The sequence below is a fragment of the Lagopus muta genome, chromosome 34 (genome assembly GCF_023343835.1).
Source record: "Lagopus muta isolate bLagMut1 chromosome 34, bLagMut1 primary, whole genome shotgun sequence".
Taxonomy (NCBI): Eukaryota; Metazoa; Chordata; class Aves; order Galliformes; family Phasianidae; genus Lagopus; species Lagopus muta.
In genome coordinates, this window is record NC_064466.1 from 656,868 (window position 1) to 672,420 (window position 15,553).

A 15,553-nucleotide genomic window follows, 5' to 3' on the forward strand; every position below is an offset into this window, starting at 1 on the left:
TTAGCTGAGTAGAGCGGTTAGAACGGCACTTCCGCATTTTGTACGCGCATGCGTTGTGGTGCTTGCGGGACGCAGCTGCCGTTCCGCGCATTGGCCAGGAGGTGGCAGCAGAGACCGCGGAAAGAACTTTTCCGACGGGACTGGGGGAGCGGCGGCGCAGTGCCTGGCGATCCGGTGAGTGTGCTGTGAGGACGGGAGAGGAGCACGAAGTTAGAAGTGGAGGGGTTGTGGGCGGAAAGACGAAGAGGAAAGAGGGAAACTACTCCAAACCCAGGAGAGCTGTGCCAAGTGCATATAAATAGCTTTAAAAAAAAAAAAAAAAGAGTTTTTTTTCTTTTTTTCTTCTTTCTTTTTGCCAGCATCTGTTGCATTGTTTCTAAATGTTCAAATACCAAAATGCAACTTCCCAGCAAATTTAACAATAATGGGATTAGAGCCCATTGGCAGAAAGTGCAGGGCCATATGAATGTTCACTCAGCCTCTGTCTTGTTTATACTTCCACGTATTTTTCTTCAAAAGCCTTTCTTTCCCTGCGGGTTTCATTTTTGGCTTTTTGTTCTTTTCATGCCATAAAATGGGAAGTTTTAGGTCCTAGCAAGTCTAAGCAGCCAGATCTAGCGCAAAGCTGCAGTTTTGAGTTCTGTGTGGACCATGACAGTGTTCCTACAAAGATTACCAAAAACTGCAGTTCTCCCCCTAAGTTTACAGATGGAAAAAAATTAATTCACCTGCCTAGAAAGAATTGATGTGTCACAGCTGCCGTTGGCAAGGTGGCCCGAGAGTTGTGTGGGTGCATCTGGCTGTGAGAGGAATGTCTCTGTGGAAGGACAGCTTGTTCCCCCCTCTGATGGGGCAGCTTCTCAGCTGCCCTACCCTGGTCTTCCTGCAGCTGGACAGATAGCCCAGAAGGGCACGGGGTACGCAGACCCTCCCCGGCCAGCTGCAGCAGTCGGTCCTGCCAGCAATCCCTTTCCCCCTAGCCATTCGCATTTTGCAGGCTGGAGCCCTGTGTGGCAGAGGAGGAGAGAGCTGCAGGCAGAAGGAAAACAGGGTGCTGGGATTCCTGCAGCTCGCTGCCAGCTGTCTTCTGTGACATTTTGGGGGTGGGCAGGGGACTGTGGGAGCACCCTCAAGGCTCTGGGCAGGAGGGAAGCAAGCAAAGATGCAGCTGCAGGCAGCGGGCTCTGAGCTGGAGAAGTGCAGCTGGGCACTGTACAGCTCCCAGTCTGGGCACACGGAGCAAGTTTGTCCAGCTGAGGGCTGCAGGGCTGTCCTTGTCAAGCACTCCCCCATCGCACAGGTCTGCAGCGACTGCACCAGTTGCTCGAGCTCTTCCCACTGCAGGAGCTCAGAACTGACAAGAACCCTGACCAAAGCAGGTAATGGCAACATATGCACACAGATACACACCTGATACAGAATCTGGCACTTGACAGTCCTCCCAGAGCTTCTTGCTGCTTTTTAGGCTGCTCTACAGCTATTCTGTCCTTTTCCCCCTCCTTCCCCTATGTCTTGCCCTTTCCTTCGCCCTGTGCCTTCCCCATTCCTTTTTCAGGCTTTCTCCTTTCTTTCCTCGCTTCCTTCCCTGTGCCTTCGCCCTGTGACGACCCCATGTTCTGCTGCTGTTCTCAGCTGACAATCCTTAAACTGCACTTTTCAAAGACATGGGATCAGGCTGCATGCTGTCACTGACTTAAAAAAAAAAAAACAAAAACAAAAAAAACCCCAAAAACTAAAACAAAAACAAACAAGTGCAGTATTATGTATGGATAACGAACTCCTGCTTGAAAACCAATAGCATCTCCACATCCTGGAGTGTCACCATCACCCCCAGGTTGGGCTGGTGCTGCTCATCTGCCCTGCAGTGCTGCTCAAATGGCACCGGCACCTCCTGGCACGGCCTGCCACCTCCCTGTGTCACCTCTACGTGTCACCTCATCTCACCTCTGCAGTTCTGACCCCACACCTCCTCCCCATGTCCTCACATGTCCCTGTGTTCCCACACATCCCCTCATGTCTCAAGTCCCCCCACATCCCCTGCCCCAATTCAGTCCATGCTGATGTCACCATGGGATTGAGGACGGGGGCAGGGATGCCTGTGGGGTGTGTGGAGTCCTGGGACAGGTTGATGGCTGTGCACAGGGGGGTGATGGTGCCCTCAGCGCACGGCTGTGACAGGGGGGTGTGAGTCATTGCCCCCAAAATGGGGCTTGTGCCCCACGCATGTGGGCAAGTTGTATGGGGAGTGCTTTCTGGAGATGATCTGTCTTTTCTCCAAATCTGCAGTGACTTCAGCAATCCCATGTCGTACCGCAGCAGAAATGGGGCACTGCCGTACGTCAGCGATCTCTGACTCAAGCACAGGGGCTGCACAAAGGACACACGCTGCAGCCTCCCTGTTTCTGTGGGGTTTGGGATTGATGTTTGAGCCAAAAGGCCTCATGCTGCCATACAGGCAGGTGCTGGGTTCACCCACTGAGGACGCCAAATCCTAAAATAATGTCACAGCGGTCTTTAATTGCTGTGCGAGGAAATGACATGCATTTCTCCCTGGGGAGCTGTAAGCTGACCCCACAGTGTGGCAGACAGCACCAAAAAGGGATGCCATCCTGTACTTTCCTACCCTAGTAACTCCTGGTTCTGCTGGTACACCTCTTGTACCTGGAGCTGGCTCTCCATCTGGCTGAGACATCATCTTTAACACTTCAAAACAAGCCTAAGGAGAAAAGATTTTGGTGATGTGACATGAAAACAGACAGCACAAATATAGACCAGGATGACAGAAGATGTACACGCTGGGTGTTGAATACCATTTGGAAACCAAACCCCAGGTGAGAAGTCTTGTTTTATTTGGTTCATTTCTGCTAATCTCCCAGAGGATCAGGAGGTCAGTAGATGTAAACTAGAGATGCATCACAGGGATATTCAATCAAGGTGATGCAACACATGTCTAATGGTTTTTTCATAATTACAATGACTACTAGATATTAACATGATAGTGACTCTCTTCCTAGCTTAATATATGTTAACGCTTAATTTGAAACTGGCATACTAATAAATAGGGCTTCTGAAAGAGGCATGTTCATAAAACCACGCTTTTGTCTACTTGTTTTTCATTGTAATATCAATATATTGAAACATTTGCACAGGCTCAAGTAATTGTGAGGGGATAAAATAGCACATGAGGTTATAATTACTATGTTAGGTAAAGCAGAGCATTATCAGTCTTTATTGTTGTTTTCTTTTTCTTTCCTTCCAGTTACTTGACAGTCCAGGAAACTTTTCACAGCTGAGCCATTGTGTTTTCTTCAGAAGTTAGAAATAAGATTGGCAGAGTCATGTCCGTATTCACCCACGCAGCAAAGTACTGGAAGAACTGCATTATTTCATCCCACTCTTCAGTGAGTTTCTATTATTTACCATGTAAGAACAACTTCTTTGTAATGCCTCCCTTTTAGAAAAGTGTTTATCTTCATTGCCAACCCTTGATTTCCAGTGCATGTTCAAAATAGTTGATGGGTGAAGGAATGCTGGCTGGTTTTACGCTCAGAAAAAAGCCTCCACAAGTTCACATTCAGTACAGTGAGTACACTTTTATTTTTGCTAGATGGTCTGCTGGTTTCTCCAGTCTTCTTATGTAACACGAGGGAACATTTTGTTGTTTGAATTTCTATAACTGCCTATTTTCTGTGTTCAGAGGAGTAGATTCCCTTACATATGGGGTATTTTTAACTGGGTAATGTAACTCAGAGTAATAACACATAAAAACAATCTTCTGTGTTGGTTGTTTGAAAGAAAGCTGTTTATTCATTAGAAATGTTAGAAACATAATAATCCCATTTGGTAGTTAGTTTTTCATCAGACTGTGAAGTTCCGAGTAGAAAATAGCACTGAAGTTCAATTGCACGTTGTAAGCAAGTTTTAATGACATACACCTTTTTAAATATCCCTCAGTAATGCATGCTATTATTGTCCTCAGGACCACTGGATCACCTTGTCCTAATGGTTCAAAGCATGCGAAAAATCTTTATCTGGAAGAATATGACAACTGAGATTTTTTATTGGTACACGATATTGGTACAAGTTACACTTGTAACTGCCTTGTAACAGTAGCAGCCGTGTTTGTTTGGCGCCTCAGGCACGCGGCGGTGGTGTTCCTCGCTCTGCGCAGCAAATCCGCCGAGCTTTGTTATGGTTAGTCCTCGAGGCAACAGAGCGCATGCGCCAGGACACTCATCGCTAGCATTCAAATCTACAAAGCCTCGAGGCGCAGGCGAGCAGTCGATTCCTGGAGCCTGCCTCGGGAACAGACTATTGTGGCTCCCAGCGGCCCCTGCGCCCCTCGCACGCGTAATGAGGAGTCGAAAACAACGCACGCGTAGGTGAGTACTCGAAACTAATCATGCAAAATCACCTGCCGGGCCGGGGCTGTTCGCCGCTATGTTCGCTATTACCTGGAGGACTGATGACCATAGAGAGGCAGCGGATTAGCTGAGTAGAGCGGTTAGAACGGCACTTCCGCATTTTGTACGCGCATGCGTTGTGGTGCTTGCGGGACGCAGCTGCCGTTCCGCGCATTGGCCAGGAGGTGGCAGCAGAGACCGCGGAAAGAACTTTTCCGACGGGACTGGGGGAGCGGCGGCGCAGTGCCTGGCGATCCGGTGAGTGTGCTGTGAGGACGGGAGAGGAGCACGAAGTTAGAAGTGGAGGGGTTGTGGGCGGAAAGACGAAGAGGAAAGAGGGAAACTACTCCAAACCCAGGAGAGCTGTGCCAAGTGCATATAAATAGCTTTAAAAAAAAAAAAAAAAGAGTTTTTTTTCTTTTTTTCTTCTTTCTTTTTGCCAGCATCTGTTGCATTGTTTCTAAATGTTCAAATACCAAAATGCAACTTCCCAGCAAATTTAACAATAATGGGATTAGAGCCCATTGGCAGAAAGTGCAGGGCCATATGAATGTTCACTCAGCCTCTGTCTTGTTTATACTTCCACGTATTTTTCTTCAAAAGCCTTTCTTTCCCTGCGGGTTTCATTTTTGGCTTTTTGTTCTTTTCATGCCATAAAATGGGAAGTTTTAGGTCCTAGCAAGTCTAAGCAGCCAGATCTAGCGCAAAGCTGCAGTTTTGAGTTCTGTGTGGACCATGACAGTGTTCCTACAAAGATTACCAAAAACTGCAGTTCTCCCCCTAAGTTTACAGATGGAAAAAAATTAATTCACCTGCCTAGAAAGAATTGATGTGTCACAGCTGCCGTTGGCAAGGTGGCCCGAGAGTTGTGTGGGTGCATCTGGCTGTGAGAGGAATGTCTCTGTGGAAGGACAGCTTGTTCCCCCCTCTGATGGGGCAGCTTCTCAGCTGCCCTACCCTGGTCTTCCTGCAGCTGGACAGATAGCCCAGAAGGGCACGGGGTACGCAGACCCTCCCCGGCCAGCTGCAGCAGTCGGTCCTGCCAGCAATCCCTTTCCCCCTAGCCATTCGCATTTTGCAGGCTGGAGCCCTGTGTGGCAGAGGAGGAGAGAGCTGCAGGCAGAAGGAAAACAGGGTGCTGGGATTCCTGCAGCTCGCTGCCAGCTGTCTTCTGTGACATTTTGGGGGTGGGCAGGGGACTGTGGGAGCACCCTCAAGGCTCTGGGCAGGAGGGAAGCAAGCAAAGATGCAGCTGCAGGCAGCGGGCTCTGAGCTGGAGAAGTGCAGCTGGGCACTGTACAGCTCCCAGTCTGGGCACACGGAGCAAGTTTGTCCAGCTGAGGGCTGCAGGGCTGTCCTTGTCAAGCACTCCCCCATCGCACAGGTCTGCAGCGACTGCACCAGTTGCTCGAGCTCTTCCCACTGCAGGAGCTCAGAACTGACAAGAACCCTGACCAAAGCAGGTAATGGCAACATATGCACACAGATACACACCTGATACAGAATCTGGCACTTGACAGTCCTCCCAGAGCTTCTTGCTGCTTTTTAGGCTGCTCTACAGCTATTCTGTCCTTTTCCCCCTCCTTCCCCTATGTCTTGCCCTTTCCTTCGCCCTGTGCCTTCCCCATTCCTTTTTCAGGCTTTCTCCTTTCTTTCCTCGCTTCCTTCCCTGTGCCTTCGCCCTGTGACGACCCCATGTTCTGCTGCTGTTCTCAGCTGACAATCCTTAAACTGCACTTTTCAAAGACATGGGATCAGGCTGCATGCTGTCACTGACTTAAAAAAAAAAAAACAAAAACAAAAAAAAACCCCAAAAACTAAAACAAAAACAAACAAGTGCAGTATTATGTATGGATAACGAACTCCTGCTTGAAAACCAATAGCATCTCCACATCCTGGAGTGTCACCATCACCCCCAGGTTGGGCTGGTGCTGCTCATCTGCCCTGCAGTGCTGCTCAAATGGCACCGGCACCTCCTGGCACGGCCTGCCACCTCCCTGTGTCACCTCTACGTGTCACCTCATCTCACCTCTGCAGTTCTGACCCCACACCTCCTCCCCATGTCCTCACATGTCCCTGTGTTCCCACACATCCCCTCATGTCTCAAGTCCCCCCACATCCCCTGCCCCAATTCAGTCCATGCTGATGTCACCATGGGATTGAGGACGGGGGCAGGGATGCCTGTGGGGTGTGTGGAGTCCTGGGACAGGTTGATGGCTGTGCACAGGGGGGTGATGGTGCCCTCAGCGCACGGCTGTGACAGGGGGGTGTGAGTCATTGCCCCCAAAATGGGGCTTGTGCCCCACGCATGTGGGCAAGTTGTATGGGGAGTGCTTTCTGGAGATGATCTGTCTTTTCTCCAAATCTGCAGTGACTTCAGCAATCCCATGTCGTACCGCAGCAGAAATGGGGCACTGCCGTACGTCAGCGATCTCTGACTCAAGCACAGGGGCTGCACAAAGGACACACGCTGCAGCCTCCCTGTTTCTGTGGGGTTTGGGATTGATGTTTGAGCCAAAAGGCCTCATGCTGCCATACAGGCAGGTGCTGGGTTCACCCACTGAGGACGCCAAATCCTAAAATAATGTCACAGCGGTCTTTAATTGCTGTGCGAGGAAATGACATGCATTTCTCCCTGGGGAGCTGTAAGCTGACCCCACAGTGTGGCAGACAGCACCAAAAAGGGATGCCATCCTGTACTTTCCTACCCTAGTAACTCCTGGTTCTGCTGGTACACCTCTTGTACCTGGAGCTGGCTCTCCATCTGGCTGAGACATCATCTTTAACACTTCAAAACAAGCCTAAGGAGAAAAGATTTTGGTGATGTGACATGAAAACAGACAGCACAAATATAGACCAGGATGACAGAAGATGTACACGCTGGGTGTTGAATACCATTTGGAAACCAAACCCCAGGTGAGAAGTCTTGTTTTATTTGGTTCATTTCTGCTAATCTCCCAGAGGATCAGGAGGTCAGTAGATGTAAACTAGAGATGCATCACAGGGATATTCAATCAAGGTGATGCAACACATGTCTAATGGTTTTTTCATAATTACAATGACTACTAGATATTAACATGATAGTGACTCTCTTCCTAGCTTAATATATGTTAACGCTTAATTTGAAACTGGCATACTAATAAATAGGGCTTCTGAAAGAGGCATGTTCATAAAACCACGCTTTTGTCTACTTGTTTTTCATTGTAATATCAATATATTGAAACATTTGCACAGGCTCAAGTAATTGTGAGGGGATAAAATAGCACATGAGGTTATAATTACTATGTTAGGTAAAGCAGAGCATTATCAGTCTTTATTGTTGTTTTCTTTTTCTTTCCTTCCAGTTACTTGACAGTCCAGGAAACTTTTCACAGCTGAGCCATTGTGTTTTCTTCAGAAGTTAGAAATAAGATTGGCAGAGTCATGTCCGTATTCACCCACGCAGCAAAGTACTGGAAGAACTGCATTATTTCATCCCACTCTTCAGTGAGTTTCTATTATTTACCATGTAAGAACAACTTCTTTGTAATGCCTCCCTTTTAGAAAAGTGTTTATCTTCATTGCCAACCCTTGATTTCCAGTGCATGTTCAAAATAGTTGATGGGTGAAGGAATGCTGGCTGGTTTTACGCTCAGAAAAAAGCCTCCACAAGTTCACATTCAGTACAGTGAGTACACTTTTATTTTTGCTAGATGGTCTGCTGGTTTCTCCAGTCTTCTTATGTAACACGAGGGAACATTTTGTTGTTTGAATTTCTATAACTGCCTATTTTCTGTGTTCAGAGGAGTAGATTCCCTTACATATGGGGTATTTTTAACTGGGTAATGTAACTCAGAGTAATAACACATAAAAACAATCTTCTGTGTTGGTTGTTTGAAAGAAAGCTGTTTATTCATTAGAAATGTTAGAAACATAATAATCCCATTTGGTAGTTAGTTTTTCATCAGACTGTGAAGTTCCGAGTAGAAAATAGCACTGAAGTTCAATTGCACGTTGTAAGCAAGTTTTAATGACATACACCTTTTTAAATATCCCTCAGTAATGCATGCTATTATTGTCCTCAGGACCACTGGATCACCTTGTCCTAATGGTTCAAAGCATGCGAAAAATCTTTATCTGGAAGAATATGACAACTGAGATTTTTTATTGGTACACGATATTGGTACAAGTTACACTTGTAACTGCCTTGTAACAGTAGCAGCCGTGTTTGTTTGGCGCCTCAGGCACGCGGCGGTGGTGTTCCTCGCTCTGCGCAGCAAATCCGCCGAGCTTTGTTATGGTTAGTCCTCGAGGCAACAGAGCGCATGCGCCAGGACACTCATCGCTAGCATTCAAATCTACAAAGCCTCGAGGCGCAGGCGAGCAGTCGATTCCTGGAGCCTGCCTCGGGAACAGACTATTGTGGCTCCCAGCGGCCCCTGCGCCCCTCGCACGCGTAATGAGGAGTCGAAAACAACGCACGCGTAGGTGAGTACTCGAAACTAATCATGCAAAATCACCTGCCGGGCCGGGGCTGTTCGCCGCTATGTTCGCTATTACCTGGAGGACTGATGACCATAGAGAGGCAGCGGATTAGCTGAGTAGAGCGGTTAGAACGGCACTTCCGCATTTTGTACGCGCATGCGTTGTGGTGCTTGCGGGACGCAGCTGCCGTTCCGCGCATTGGCCAGGAGGTGGCAGCAGAGACCGCGGAAAGAACTTTTCCGACGGGACTGGGGGAGCGGCGGCGCAGTGCCTGGCGATCCGGTGAGTGTGCTGTGAGGACGGGAGAGGAGCACGAAGTTAGAAGTGGAGGGGTTGTGGGCGGAAAGACGAAGAGGAAAGAGGGAAACTACTCCAAACCCAGGAGAGCTGTGCCAAGTGCATATAAATAGCTTTAAAAAAAAAAAAAAAAGAGTTTTTTTTTCTTTTTTTCTTCTTTCTTTTTGCCAGCATCTGTTGCATTGTTTCTAAATGTTCAAATACCAAAATGCAACTGCCCAGCAAATTTAACAATAATGGGATTAGAGCCCATTGGCAGAAAGTGCAGGGCCATATGAATGTTCACTCAGCCTCTGTCTTGTTTATACTTCCACGTATTTTTCTTCAAAAGCCTTTCTTTCCCTGCGGGTTTCATTTTTGGCTTTTTGTTCTTTTCATGCCATAAAATGGGAAGTTTTAGGTCCTAGCAAGTCTAAGCAGCCAGATCTAGCGCAAAGCTGCAGTTTTGAGTTCTGTGTGGACCATGACAGTGTTCCTACAAAGATTACCAAAAACTGCAGTTCTCCCCCTAAGTTTACAGATGGAAAAAAATTAATTCACCTGCCTAGAAAGAATTGATGTGTCACAGCTGCCGTTGGCAAGATGGCCCGAGAGTTGTGTGGGTGCATCTGGCTGTGAGAGGAATGTCTCTGTGGAAGGACAGCTTGTTCCCCCCCTCTGATGGGGCAGCTTCTCAGCTGCCCTACCCTGGTCTTCCTGCAGCTGGACAGATAGCCCAGAAGGGCACGGGGTACGCAGACCCTCCCCGGCCAGCTGCAGCAGTCGGTCCTGCCAGCACTCCCTTTCCCCCTAGCCATTCGCATTTTGCAGGCTGGAGCCCTGTGTGGCAGAGGAGGAGAGAGCTGCAGGCAGAAGGAAAACAGGGTGCTGGGATTCCTGCAGCTCGCTGCCAGCTGTCTTCTGTGACATTTTGGGGGTGGGCAGGGGACTGTGGGAGCACCCTCAAGGCTCTGGGCAGGAGGGAAGCAAGCAAAGATGCAGCTGCAGGCAGCGGGCTCTGAGCTGGAGAAGTGCAGCTGGGCACTGTACAGCTCCCAGTCTGGGCACACGGAGCAAGTTTGTCCAGCTGAGGGCTGCAGGGCTGTCCTTGTCAAGCACTCCCCCATCGCACAGGTCTGCAGCGACTGCACCAGTTGCTCGAGCTCTTCCCACTGCAGGAGCTCAGAACTGACAAGAACCCTGACCAAAGCAGGTAATGGCAACATATGCACACAGATACACACCTGATACAGAATCTGGCACTTGACAGTCCTCCCAGAGCTTCTTGCTGCTTTTTAGGCTGCTCTACAGCTATTCTGTCCTTTTCCCCCTCCTTCCCCTATGTCTTGCCCTTTCCTTCGCCCTGTGCCTTCCCCATTCCTTTTTCAGGCTTTCTCCTTTCTTTCCTCGCTTCCTTCCCTGTGCCTTCGCCCTGTGACGACCCCATGTTCTGCTGCTGTTCTCAGCTGACAATCCTTAAACTGCACTTTTCAAAGACATGGGATCAGGCTGCATGCTGTCACTGACTTAAAAAAAAAAAAACAAAAACAAAAAAAACCCCAAAAACTAAAACAAAAACAAACAAGTGCAGTATTATGTATGGATAACGAACTCCTGCTTGAAAACCAATAGCATCTCCACATCCTGGAGTGTCACCATCACCCCCAGGTTGGGCTGGTGCTGCTCATCTGCCCTGCAGTGCTGCTCAAATGGCACCGGCACCTCCTGGCACGGCCTGCCACCTCCCTGTGTCACCTCTACGTGTCACCTCATCTCACCTCTGCAGTTCTGACCCCACACCTCCTCCCCATGTCCTCACATGTCCCTGTGTTCCCACACATCCCCTCATGTCTCAAGTCCCCCCACATCCCCTGCCCCAATTCAGTCCATGCTGATGTCACCATGGGATTGAGGACGGGGGCAGGGATGCCTGTGGGGTGTGTGGAGTCCTGGGACAGGTTGATGGCTGTGCACAGGGGGGTGATGGTGCCCTCAGCGCACGGCTGTGACAGGGGGGTGTGAGTCATTGCCCCCAAAATGGGGCTTGTGCCCCACGCATGTGGGCAAGTTGTATGGGGAGTGCTTTCTGGAGATGATCTGTCTTTTCTCCAAATCTGCAGTGACTTCAGCAATCCCATGTCGTACCGCAGCAGAAATGGGGCACTGCCGTACGTCAGCGATCTCTGACTCAAGCACAGGGGCTGCACAAAGGACACACGCTGCAGCCTCCCTGTTTCTGTGGGGTTTGGGATTGATGTTTGAGCCAAAAGGCCTCATGCTGCCATACAGGCAGGTGCTGGGTTCACCCACTGAGGACGCCAAATCCTAAAATAATGTCACAGCGGTCTTTAATTGCTGTGCGAGGAAATGACATGCATTTCTCCCTGGGGAGCTGTAAGCTGACCCCACAGTGTGGCAGACAGCACCAAAAAGGGATGCCATCCTGTACTTTCCTACCCTAGTAACTCCTGGTTCTGCTGGTACACCTCTTGTACCTGGAGCTGGCTCTCCATCTGGCTGAGACATCATCTTTAACACTTCAAAACAAGCCTAAGGAGAAAAGATTTTGGTGATGTGACATGAAAACAGACAGCACAAATATAGACCAGGATGACAGAAGATGTACACGCTGGGTGTTGAATACCATTTGGAAACCAAACCCCAGGTGAGAAGTCTTGTTTTATTTGGTTCATTTCTGCTAATCTCCCAGAGGATCAGGAGGTCAGTAGATGTAAACTAGAGATGCATCACAGGGATATTCAATCAAGGTGATGCAACACATGTCTAATGGTTTTTTCATAATTACAATGACTACTAGATATTAACATGATAGTGACTCTCTTCCTAGCTTAATATATGTTAACGCTTAATTTGAAACTGGCATACTAATAAATAGGGCTTCTGAAAGAGGCATGTTCATAAAACCACGCTTTTGTCTACTTGTTTTTCATTGTAATATCAATATATTGAAACATTTGCACAGGCTCAAGTAATTGTGAGGGGATAAAATAGCACATGAGGTTATAATTACTATGTTAGGTAAAGCAGAGCATTATCAGTCTTTATTGTTGTTTTCTTTTTCTTTCCTTCCAGTTACTTGACAGTCCAGGAAACTTTTCACAGCTGAGCCATTGTGTTTTCTTCAGAAGTTAGAAATAAGATTGGCAGAGTCATGTCCGTATTCACCCACGCAGCAAAGTACTGGAAGAACTGCATTATTTCATCCCACTCTTCAGTGAGTTTCTATTATTTACCATGTAAGAACAACTTCTTTGTAATGCCTCCCTTTTAGAAAAGTGTTTATCTTCATTGCCAACCCTTGATTTCCAGTGCATGTTCAAAATAGTTGATGGGTGAAGGAATGCTGGCTGGTTTTACGCTCAGAAAAAAGCCTCCACAAGTTCACATTCAGTACAGTGAGTACACTTTTATTTTTGCTAGATGGTCTGCTGGTTTCTCCAGTCTTCTTATGTAACACGAGGGAACATTTTGTTGTTTGAATTTCTATAACTGCCTATTTTCTGTGTTCAGAGGAGTAGATTCCCTTACATATGGGGTATTTTTAACTGGGTAATGTAACTCAGAGTAATAACACATAAAAACAATCTTCTGTGTTGGTTGTTTGAAAGAAAGCTGTTTATTCATTAGAAATGTTAGAAACATAATAATCCCATTTGGTAGTTAGTTTTTCATCAGACTGTGAAGTTCCGAGTAGAAAATAGCACTGAAGTTCAATTGCACGTTGTAAGCAAGTTTTAATGACATACACCTTTTTAAATATCCCTCAGTAATGCATGCTATTATTGTCCTCAGGACCACTGGATCACCTTGTCCTAATGGTTCAAAGCATGCGAAAAATCTTTATCTGGAAGAATATGACAACTGAGATTTTTTATTGGTACACGATATTGGTACAAGTTACACTTGTAACTGCCTTGTAACAGTAGCAGCCGTGTTTGTTTGGCGCCTCAGGCACGCGGCGGTGGTGTTCCTCGCTCTGCGCAGCAAATCCGCCGAGCTTTGTTATGGTTAGTCCTCGAGGCAACAGAGCGCATGCGCCAGGACACTCATCGCTAGCATTCAAATCTACAAAGCCTCGAGGCGCAGGCGAGCAGTCGATTCCTGGAGCCTGCCTCGGGAACAGACTATTGAGGCTCCCAGCGGCCCCTGCGCCCCTCGCACGCGTAATGAGGAGTCGAAAACAACGCACGCGTAGGTGAGTACTCGAAACTAATCATGCAAAATCACCTGCCGGGCCGGGGCTGTTCGCCGCTATGTTCGCTATTACCTGGAGGACTGATGACCATAGAGAGGCAGCGGATTAGCTGAGTAGAGCGGTTAGAACGGCACTTCCGCATTTTGTACGCGCATGCGTTGTGGTGCTTGCGGGACGCAGCTGCCGTTCCGCGCATTGGCCAGGAGGTGGCAGCAGAGACCGCGGAAAGAACTTTTCCGACGGGACTGGGGGAGCGGCGGCGCAGTGCCTGGCGATCCGGTGAGTGTGCTGTGAGGACGGGAGAGGAGCACGAAGTTAGAAGTGGAGGGGTTGTGGGCGGAAAGACGAAGAGGAAAGAGGGAAACTACTCCAAACCCAGGAGAGCTGTGCCAAGTGCATATAAATAGCTTTAAAAAAAAAAAAAAAGAGTTTTTTTTTCTTTTTTTCTTCTTTCTTTTTGCCAGCATCTGTTGCATTGTTTCTAAATGTTCAAATACCAAAATGCAACTGCCCAGCAAATTTAACAATAATGGGATTAGAGCCCATTGGCAGAAAGTGCAGGGCCATATGAATGTTCACTCAGCCTCTGTCTTGTTTATACTTCCACGTATTTTTCTTCAAAAGCCTTTCTTTCCCTGCGGGTTTCATTTTTGGCTTTTTGTTCTTTTCATGCCATAAAATGGGAAGTTTTAGGTCCTAGCAAGTCTAAGCAGCCAGATCTAGCGCAAAGCTGCAGTTTTGAGTTCTGTGTGGACCATGACAGTGTTCCTACAAAGATTACCAAAAACTGCAGTTCTCCCCCTAAGTTTACAGATGGAAAAAAATTAATTCACCTGCCTAGAAAGAATTGATGTGTCACAGCTGCCGTTGGCAAGATGGCCCGAGAGTTGTGTGGGTGCATCTGGCTGTGAGAGGAATGTCTCTGTGGAAGGACAGCTTGTTCCCCCCTCTGATGGGGCAGCTTCTCAGCTGCCCTACCCTGGTCTTCCTGCAGCTGGACAGATAGCCCAGAAGGGCACGGGGTACGCAGACCCTCCCCGGCCAGCTGCAGCAGTCGGTCCTGCCAGCACTCCCTTTCCCCCTAGCCATTCGCATTTTGCAGGCTGGAGCCCTGTGTGGCAGAGGAGGAGAGAGCTGCAGGCAGAAGGAAAACAGGGTGCTGGGATTCCTGCAGCTCGCTGCCAGCTGTCTTCTGTGACATTTTGGGGGTGGGCAGGGGACTGTGGGAGCACCCTCAAGGCTCTGGGCAGGAGGGAAGCAAGCAAAGATGCAGCTGCAGGCAGCGGGCTCTGAGCTGGAGAAGTGCAGCTGGGCACTGTACAGCTCCCAGTCTGGGCACACGGAGCAAGTTTGTCCAGCTGAGGGCTGCAGGGCTGTCCTTGTCAAGCACTCCCCCATCGCACAGGTCTGCAGCGACTGCACCAGTTGCTCGAGCTCTTCCCACTGCAGGAGCTCAGAACTGACAAGAACCCTGACCAAAGCAGGTAATGGCAACATATGCACACAGATACACACCTGATACAGAATCTGGCACTTGACAGTCCTCCCAGAGCTTCTTGCTGCTTTTTAGGCTGCTCTACAGCTATTCTGTCCTTTTCCCCCTCCTTCCCCTATGTCTTGCCCTTTCCTTCGCCCTGTGCCTTCCCCATTCCTTTTTCAGGCTTTCTCCTTTCTTTCCTCGCTTCCTTCCCTGTGCCTTTGCCCTGTGACGACCCCATGTTCTGCTGCTGTTCTCAGCTGACAATCCTTAAACTGCACTTTTCAAAGACATGGGATCAGGCTGCATGCTGTCACTGACTTAAAAAAACAAAAACAAAAACAAAAAAAACCCCAAAAACTAAAACAAAAACAAACAAGTGCAGTATTATGTATGGATAACGAACTCCTGCTTGAAAACCAATAGCATCTCCACATCCTGGAGTGTCACCATCACCCCCAGGTTGGGCTGGTGCTGCTCATCTGCCCTGCAGTGCTGCTCAAATGGCACCGGCACCTCCTGGCACGGCCTGCCACCTCCCTGTGTCACCTCTACGTGTCACCTCATCTCACCTCTGCAGTTCTGACCCCACACCTCCTCCCCATGTCCTCACATGTCCCTGTGTTCCCACACATCCCCTCATGTCTCAAGTCCCCCCACATCCCCTGCCCCAATTCAGTCCATGCTGATGTCACCATGGGATTGAGGACGGGGGCA